This window comes from Rhagoletis pomonella, unplaced genomic scaffold (genome assembly GCF_013731165.1).
Source record: "Rhagoletis pomonella isolate Grant_MI unplaced genomic scaffold, Rhpom_1.0 Rhpom_scaffold_00002, whole genome shotgun sequence".
Classification (NCBI taxonomy): domain Eukaryota; kingdom Metazoa; phylum Arthropoda; class Insecta; order Diptera; family Tephritidae; genus Rhagoletis; species Rhagoletis pomonella.
The window spans coordinates 40,885,817-40,895,771 of record NW_023458556.1 but is presented as its reverse complement, the minus strand read 5'-3'; positions in this window follow the sequence as shown (position 1 = coordinate 40,895,771).

Here is a 9,955-nt window from a genome sequence, read left to right as displayed (position 1 = left end):
ATTCTCAAGCTACATCCCTGATGACAGTACGAATGGAAAATTTTAATAGCGAGGTTTTCGTTTTTTAAACTATAATTTTATTTAATTTAAAGATGCAAATTTACTAGAACTGCGTTCAAATATGGGAAACAAATCGAATTTTTCGCATTTTCAAAATTAACATGAACGATTTGGTAGCCTTAATAAACTAAAACTTCAAATAAAAGTCGGCACGGGTTATCGTTATCCTGCGGCCATAAAATGCCATATATATCGCAGACGATTTTGAAAAGTGGCTTAATTCAAAATTTAAAATTTTTGAAATTATGCGCTAAAAAATTATACAGAGCTTTTGCTTACATTTCAGCAAAAGTTGGAGAAATTTTTTTTATAACTTGTTGAAAAAACCTAAGGTAAAGTCTTCCTTCCCATATTATTACCATACATGTGCTAAAAAATAGTTTTTGGCATTTTATTAAAAACGTGTAATTTTGAGTTGTGTGACCTTTGAAGATCGTGTGCAATATGTTATTTAGGCTAAAAAGCACACATATAAATTTTCAAACAAATTTTTTTTTTCATATATTTTTGGTATACTCTAATATCTACTATAGGTAGAATTTATATATAAATGTGAATGTTTATTCAAAGGTGAACTTGCTTTCAAGGGTGTTAAATAAAAGTCAATGCAAATGCATTCAATGCTCTTTTAATATGTCCCTTTGAAATAGGGAAGAAATTGCACGATTTAAGTTACCAATGTGAATAGAAAAAATAATCCCGCTCTTTGTGCTTTCTTTTATTTTACTCGTAGCTACACTCACTATTATGACTTTGGCTTAGATACTATCCTCACCCTGCAAAATGTAATTGAAGTCAAATGTTAATATCAGCTTACACCATGGCTGCTGGCGTCTCTTTTCAAGCAGAAATTGGTAGCAACATTGAAGGTTGTAATACTGCTGGCTGCTTTTTACTGTCATTCTTCCATGACTGACTGCTTGGCTGCCGCGCAAATCTCAATAGACATTTATCCGTCTCATGCGCTTTGAACTGTCTTGCATACTCGTATGCGGCTGCAAACGTCGCTTTTTGCATCAAATTTCTTTTCAGCATCAGTTTAGTCGAGAATTTTTGCTCGTTTTAATTTTTTCAATCATTTTGTGCTTGCTACCGTCGTTGTTTTCTATACATACGGTGACCAGATTTCTGCGAACAAAAATCGAGACATTTGTAATGCATCGAATTCGAACATTCAATTTTGTTTTTAGAACAAAAAGATATAACATCTTTTAACACAGTTTTATTTAAAGCAAAACAAAGATAAATAAATTTAAAAATTATCGTAAAAGTGTATACACACAATATATACGGTGGAGAGAATGTAAATGGGGAAGAGACATTTTGGCAGACTTTTTCTACTTTTCTTCTTGTTTAAAATTATTGTATTATTTTTTATGAAAATATAGAGTACTATCTAAAAAAAACATGTAAATCAAAATTTCAAAACTTTGAATTTTAACAAATGCTGATAAAAATTTTAAACATTTTAAACAGATTTTTTTAGAATTGTTTGAGTATGCCTATGCAATCCAATGTACAAGTTTGAAGTAGCTTGGACTTACCGTTGATTTTTGTTCGACAATTTTTTTGTATGGAGAAAATGAGCAACACCTTCGACAAAACAAATTTACTATAACTTAACGGTACTTACAATTTGCACTTTGAATTGAATGGGCTACAAAACTGCACACTCGGAATGTTTCTAAGAAATCTAGAACTCAACATTTTGGTGAAACTTTGTCAAAGTTCGCTAATTTTGTACAACGTTTGAAATTTTTAATTGCATAAACATTACATAATCAAAAGGGTAGTAGCCAAAGAATGCTAAAATGTCTCTTCCTTATTGATATTTTTGCCACTGTATCTACAGCTTATATTTTTCATATCCATGCATTTTTTGAGGGAATTAGTATTTTTTTTATAATTTCACTAAATTTAAGTTAGAACCATTTAATGAAAAAAAAACTTAACAAATAATTATAAAAACCCTAAAAAAATTCAGCCAAGAGTGATGTACTGCAATAAAGGGAGAGTACCAGTTTCACAGAATAAAACATAACCAAAGAGCATAGAAAGTAAGGATGCTGGCTATGTTTATGGCCCCATATAATCATTGTTCTTTGTGATAACGAATGTGCTGCCACTTTTCTAAGTAAAATTGGTTTTGGGTCAGAGTACAGGGAGACTCTTTTTAAATTAAGTAATAAAGAAAACACTGAAAATCGGGACATAATCGGAACAAATATGAAAAATCGGGACACTTATACGTCCCGGCTTTAAAAAAATATTCACCGGAACAATTTTCTCAAAATCGGTACTGTCTCACCAAAATCGGTACGAATGGTCACCGTAACTATACACACTCTCATCTAAACCACAAAATTCGCACAGCATTTGAGTGAAATTCTCAACACGCTGTCGTGCACACATATGAATTCTCATGTGTATAGCAGTCATGATTGTGCAGAGACAGCAACGACGCACATAGAGTTGCAATCCATTCAACAGTTGCTGGAACACGTGCGACTTAATGGTGGCAAATTCTTTTTAGCAGCCACAATACCACCGTTACAGCTTCCTGCCTGCCAGTTAGTAGGGTTTGCTGCGGTGCCTAAGCACAGTCTACTTATTTCATATCCACTGCTGTCGAGTGAGTATGCTCATGACTTTCATATAATTCGTTTTAGTCCTTTCTATTACGAGAAAATTATACGTACGAACATATGCATATACAGTAACGGCCAGATAAAGATTACCATAATTAAAAGTTTCTAGATATATTGACATCATAAAGAACAGTTTGAAGCCCTCGTTTGATGCTCAGCTTTCTTTGTTGTGAGTCACATTTTTCAACAAGAACCAAGATAATCCCCAGGAATAAGACCGAATTGAAAGAGGCAATCTTATGCGCGTGTAAAAAGTTAAATATCCTTTAGTAATTTATTTTATTATTTTAAATTTTCAATACTTTAGTTTGAGAGCTTCACTTTTTTTAAAACACGTATAAAAAATTAGGTTACTCATACGCTATGGTGCACAAATATCAAAACATTGTTTATAGAAATGGTTATATGTCGGGAAGCCTTTATTTACAGTTACAGTTTAATGGCTGACAATTTGTCTAAGCCATGTCTTTTGTAACATAACGAAAGTATACATATCCAGTAATAAAAACCTCGATGGATTTGCAAAAGTTAGCTCGTATTTTTTTTTATGGTCTACTAAAATTTTCATGTCCCGGCCAAATGGTTTTCAAAAAAGTGGAAAAAATTTTTAAAATAAATGTTTGAGCGAAATTAAAGGTTAAGATATATATAGAAAAATCTCATGAAAAATATTTTTGTAGAACATTTTAACCCAGTAGCTCCCGCCTGAAAGGGTCATTTTGACCCTTACTTCAAGAAATCTTGCAACAAGCAATTAGGAAGTTCGTTAGAGGAGCGATATATTCTAGATAATTATTCTTCAGAAAATTTTACTAGCGGTTTTTCAAGGTTCAGTTAGTCTAGAATTAATTCACGTAACGTAAGTTAATACATTGACCAAGGCAATGTATCTTTGTTCAAGAATTTTTTAATGTGGCTTATAGGCAGCCAAGTGACTATCAGCTGAAAAGGAAAATACAAACACCAAATATTTTCGTTTCTGGCTAAGTTGACGTGTTGAGTAATCATTGACGATTTCTTACGTAAGTAAAGTTAAGTCTACACTAACTAGACTATCAAGCAAAAGCTTCATGCCACCAACGTAAAAGTCTACAAAATATTAAAATAAAAAATTAACAAAAAAAAATTGTTTTTTTACAAAAAAAAAGTCAAATTAAGTTAGGCTGTTATTCCTTCCTACACCACGTAAAAAAAATTAGGTCAACCACTTTAACAAAGTGAAGCTTCTTTCAATTAATTTTTAGTTCTTATCCTTTGTCTTAATCTTCGCCTTCATTTTCATATTCGTCTTCGAATTCGACTTTGTCTTCGTATTCAAGCCTGTCTTGTCGTCTTCGTGTTTTTATTTGCCTTTAAATTACTATCTGTATAAGTTCATATTCGTGTTTATCTCCGTATTCTTCCTTATTTTCGTATTCGTCTTCCGTTGGTCAGAGCATTCGTGTTGGTATTCATATATGTCTTCATCGTGGTATTGGCCTTCGAATTTGTCTCAGTAAACCTCTTCGTATTAATCTTCGTATTTGTATTCGGGTTCGCCTTTTTCGTAATATTTGTCTTCGTACTCTTTTCCGCATTCCTGTTCGTATGCGCCTTCATATTCGTGTTCGTATTCGTATTTGCCTTCGTCGTCAAATTCGTCTCCCTAATTTTTTTCGTATTCGTCAACGTGTTCGTCTTTAGTTGATCTTCGTACTTGTCTTTATTGCACTCTTTTGTATGCACTTATCGTCGGCTAAGTGGAAGTTCACCTTATCCAGTCTGCCGGTTCGAAAACACCCTTTACTTGATATATATTCAATGTATCGGCAGTTGAGATAACGTGTTTTTAAACTGGCAGCCGGGAAAGGTCGATGTTTTCACTCAGCTGTGGCTATGCAGTTTGCCTTAAGTATTTATGAGAAGCCGCACATAGACCTTCTGGTTCATAGCTTCATCTCTTACCAGTCACAGTAATCTCCATTTAGTATATCAAAGCTTTTTGTGAATTTCAGCAATGATTTAAGTTCTATCTTTGATATGTAATTTTTCTTCTCAAATTTATGGCGCACTAGGCAGCTCAAGCGCAGCTTTGATACTTCTTTTGCACATAGCCCGCAATGTTTCCTGCAAGTGTCGTCTTAGGCGAGTCCAATATTTCATGTATGAACTAAATACTAAAAAGCTATTATCCCTTCGACTTTTCTGAAGCTCCTGATATGTTCAGGACTATGCCTAAGGCATATGATATGTTCAGGACTACGCCTAAGGCATATTCTCTGTAATACCTTCAGTAAACGCGCCTTTGGCAGAGTGCCGGGGGTCATTGAATTTCTGGTTACCCACCTCTCGTTTGCTACTTCGGAGAATATTGATAGATAGGGCGTCACGTGCAGAGTTAACTGAGCAAAAAATAAATTAGTCACCTAGTGCGCTCGTCTGACGCGCAGTTGTCGAATACTCCACTGCTCGGGATACATCGTTCAAAGTCCCCCTGCATTCGATTGCTACCTCTGAGAGGGTTCTATTGCAGCTTGACTTTCTAAGTACAATAATGGTGGAAGACTGTGTGTTGAGATTGAGCCACTACTAGTCGGTGAGCTCTTGCGAGTGAATTCTACTACCAACCTTATTGTTTGCTTTGAGCCATCCATAAAAATGGTAATAGACCTTGGATCTAAGCTTGTACGCTCTTGTCATTCGTTTCACTCTGGAATTCTAGTTGAATACCTATTGCCAAAGCAGAATAAGGGTTTGGTATAAAATCGGGATAGTTGGTGGAATGGTATCCTGAATTTTTAAGTGACTGAGCCTGAGGTGTGATATACTGTCAACCGGGTTGCGTGGCAGAAGATTTATTCGAATTAGGTTTTATAATGATTTTAATGATTTTCTATTTGTGGTGTTATTAATGTTCTAGTTTACGCAGAACTAATTTTATAAATTACTATTTGCTGAGACCATCTTATTTTATACCATAAAAAAAAATTTATTTAATAACCTAAGACCTACGATCCGATTCAACCTTGTTTAACTTTGGCGAAAGTACATTTTATACATATGTATATCTATTTCTGTATTCCTTTTTAAATCGCACAACTCAAAAGTATATATAGTTTTCTTTTCATTTCCTTTTCTTTATGCTTAGACTAACTTGGCTACTCACCAACTCCATAAACGGCCAAGAGAAAAAAGTGTGTGTCATATCATCAGCAGTACAAAAGGATATATCTGCTTAAGGCAGTAGCAGGAAAGGCCAACTAATATAATAGTTTATTCAACCATTTAATAGCTCTTATTGCAAACACACTTACATATGTATATTTGTCTGTATAGATAAATATGCATTAGACATATGCGATTGCTGATGTTCTATTTAAAATACGTCCAAACGCACAGAGTTAAGTTTGTTCTTTAGAATGAAGAAAAGGATTATCATTGTGTCAACAGTTCGGAAAACTCAATAGTTGTCTCAAATGACGGAAGTGTCAAGAGAAAGCATAGAAAGGCATTATATTCACATGCATGCAGCTGTGTTTGAATGTATGCATTGATATGAATGCACGTATGTAAATTCATCATTTTATATGAACTTTAATACTTTTTGCATTTGAACTCTCAACACATATGATATTATATTTTAAAGAAATGATAAGCATTTGAATCAGAGCCAAATCGTAAAGTTTATCAATGATTCCAGCAACAGATATATCAATAATGATCTCTATTAACAGTGCATCGACTGATCATTTCAATAAATAGCCCACTAATAAATTATAATGGCATCAACACTGGGCCGAACCTGAACTGGTGGGGGCCCGGATCCGATGCAGAGTGAAGGCCATTTTTAACGTGAAACTACACATTTCCAAAAGTGTTATAAACAGTAATAATATTTTTATTTATCAAACCACTTTATCTACAACTGTTGAGAGATTTTTATTTTATTTTTTAACGTGAAATCCCCAGAAAAAAACCCGTTACTATCAACTGGGATAAAACGAACGGATTTTTTAGTAAACAAGGGTTTTTAATTGTATTAAAAAATGCATTTGTAATTAAATTCCATTAACAGTTTATATATACACTGCCAGAATAAAGTATTGACACAGCAAATTTTTCACAATATATGCAACAATTTTTATTCTAATAATTTTCCGCCAATTTTGTATAAAAATATCGTTCATTCAACAACAAAAAACATAAAAATAAAATTCCTAAACTTTGTGCAAAACTCGAAAAAACTCAGCAAATTTTCATGCAAATTTTCAAATTTTTAATCAGAGTTTTATAATTTTTTTGAGTATGTAGTTTTTCAGCCTATTAAATTCTAGTAAAAAAATGCAAGTTTGAAGTTGGTAAAAAATCGCATAGATTTTTGGATTTTTCTTTTTTTTTGTTAAAGGTGTTTTGCATTTTTTCCATGTAAAGTACTTTCGAAAAAAAATTTTATGGAACAGACTGCGAGAAAAAATTGCAAAAAATCATATATTTATATTTCTTGTTGTACAATGAACCATGTTTTTATATATTGTGAAAAATTTGCCGTACCAATACTTTTTGTCGTGAGTGTACGTAACTTAACGAAAACAGCATTTATAAAAAGGAACATTCAAATCATATTTTGTTTTTGTTACTCACTTTTTACTCTCTTTTCAGAGAGTTCTTTTGCTGTTTCACATTTTTACAGGATTTTACACGAAAAGTATTGGGTCAGAGCTTAAATGTGGTAGATTTAAAATGATACTTTATTTCTTTTTATTTGTTTATGCATAACGAAACCGAAAATATAAGCAGTACTGAAAGTGTCTGACAAATTAATAAGGTCGGAACGATTTGGCAAGTTTTGGCTATTTTGCATTTCTTTGTTTAATGTTAATCTATTAATTTGTTTATAAAATTTGAGCTTATAAACAAAAACCATATATATGAAAACTTTGAGCTTTGTGCAGAAATTATAAAAATTTCTGTAAAGTTTCATCTAAAATTCAAATTTTTTAATTAGAATTTCGTAGAAAAATTGTGGTACGCAGCTTTATAGCCCGTTAAATTTTATTATAAAGTGCAAGTTTGAAGTTGCTAATAGATCACGTTCATTTTTGGCAATTTTTTTTTGTCAGCTGCTTTTTTCACATAGCTTTTAGTGTTGGGAAATTGTTCATCCTTAAAATTAAAAAAAAAAATAATAAAGAAAATATGACGAGCAGAAATAAAACTACCCAATAACGGTAATATGTGGTAGATTTCATACCTTACATATGTACATATGTGGCTTAGGCACAAATATATGATTATCAACTTAATTCCATTATGATTCTTAATTAGGCTTGATTGAATACAAAAGTTGACCAAATGTCAAATATTCTTAACAACTTACAATTATTGTACTTTTTTGTTTTGCGTCCCACTCATGTCATTTGCTTGTTGTGACCTTTTTGTCTGTAGGCTAGAAAGTAATTAAGTTACTTAGCTCGCCAACAAAAGAAAAATTTCAATGAAGACAAGTAGATATTTATGTCACTACTTGTGTATGGGTAATGAAAGCACAAGTACGATTGTATGTACATTTACTAATGCTTTAATTAGATATTTACGAAAGCATAAAGTGACACTTTCAAAGTGAAGACGTTTGTAGTAACATTTGAATTAGCTAATTAAAATATTAGAAGAACAGACGCATGCAGGGTTATAAATATATCTGTGTAGTTGAAGTATATCTCTTTGTATATTTACTAGATTTTATTTATTTTTGCTTACGTCAACCCACGGTTTTTCATGCAACCAACGTGATGTATTTATTTAAGTTTTTTTTTTAGTGGGTTTCAATGTACACTTCCATTAGCATCTTTTTTTTTATCTCCTCCCTTTTTGCTTTCTGCTTGGGCAAAGAAAAAAAACTTGTTAAATAGGCCAAACACCATTTTGATATTAGCAGCTTCCTAAAGTCTTCTTCTTTTTGTGCTTAATCTTTCATTTTTCATTGAAGGCATCTTCGTGTGCAGCGAAAAAGGTTCTTTTTAAACTGTGACAGCGCAGGACATTCGTCCACTTCCTGCGCATCTGTCGGGTTAGAAACTCAGGCCTTAGATTTAAGGCGTACAAACACTGGCAGCTGAACTTTGGCGTAAAATAGCTGTGGCCAATCAATTGATTATAATAGCCAGTACACAGCACATATACAACAATCTGACAAATGTCGCTTTCAATTAAGAGGCTGCTAAATATGTATGTACACCCCGAGTCATAATTATAAGCACAGCCAATATTAACAAGTTTTAAATTTTTTATTTTTCTTTTTTATTTTAGTTTTTTTTTATAAAAATATAGTTTGTTCTTTAACCAAACCCGTATAAATCCGCAATATAAAAAAATCAACAAACTTTCGTAAACAATTTTGAGATTTTTGACTAAATTTCATAGAAAAATTTTTGTATGCAGTTTCGTAGTCCCTTAAATAAAGTGCTAATTTGAAGTAGTTTGAGCTTACCGTTAATCCGTATTTTTTCCTTTTTTGTTGATTTATTTTTATATTAAAAAAGTCGAACATACTTTTTATAAAAGAAAATGCTCAACACCGTCAGCAAAAAAAAAATAAAATCACCGTTAAGCCCTAGCTACTTCACACTTGCACTTTATTACACTAAAATTAAATGAGCCACATCACTGCTTTCCAGGAAATCTAATTAAAGAACTCGAAATTTTTACGAAACTTTTTTAATTTTTTTAAATATTGCACAAAGTTTTAAACTTGAATTTATTTAGTTTTTTTTAAGAATAAACTATATTTTTATAAAAAATAACTTCAATTAAGTAACAAAAAAATATTGTTGTCAATATGTAGTGTGCTTATATTTATGGACCCGGGTGTATGTATATGCATCACCAGTCATTGTAAACCTTCGGTCTCCTAAATTCGGAACAGAGTTTATAACGCGCTAATTACTTTTTCAGATACTTACAGCAGCGTCGATATTTCACTCAATTTCTCTGACTTGGCGGCTAACAGCGATTACTCAACATTTCAATGAATTTGGCAAACTTAAGTTGATATATGTACATATATTAAGTATAAAAAGGTATGCAATACCAATGAATGTATTGGCCCAATAAAAGTTTGATGAAACTCTACGTACTCTCTTTTGTACTTACAACTTTTGCTGCTCCAAATTATAACAAAAGAGTTTGCTGATGAGTTTGTTGTTCGACATTTCTTTCATGCGATATCAATTTTCTCGTGCCGTAAAAGTTAGTCATAGCCGTTTTTTTTT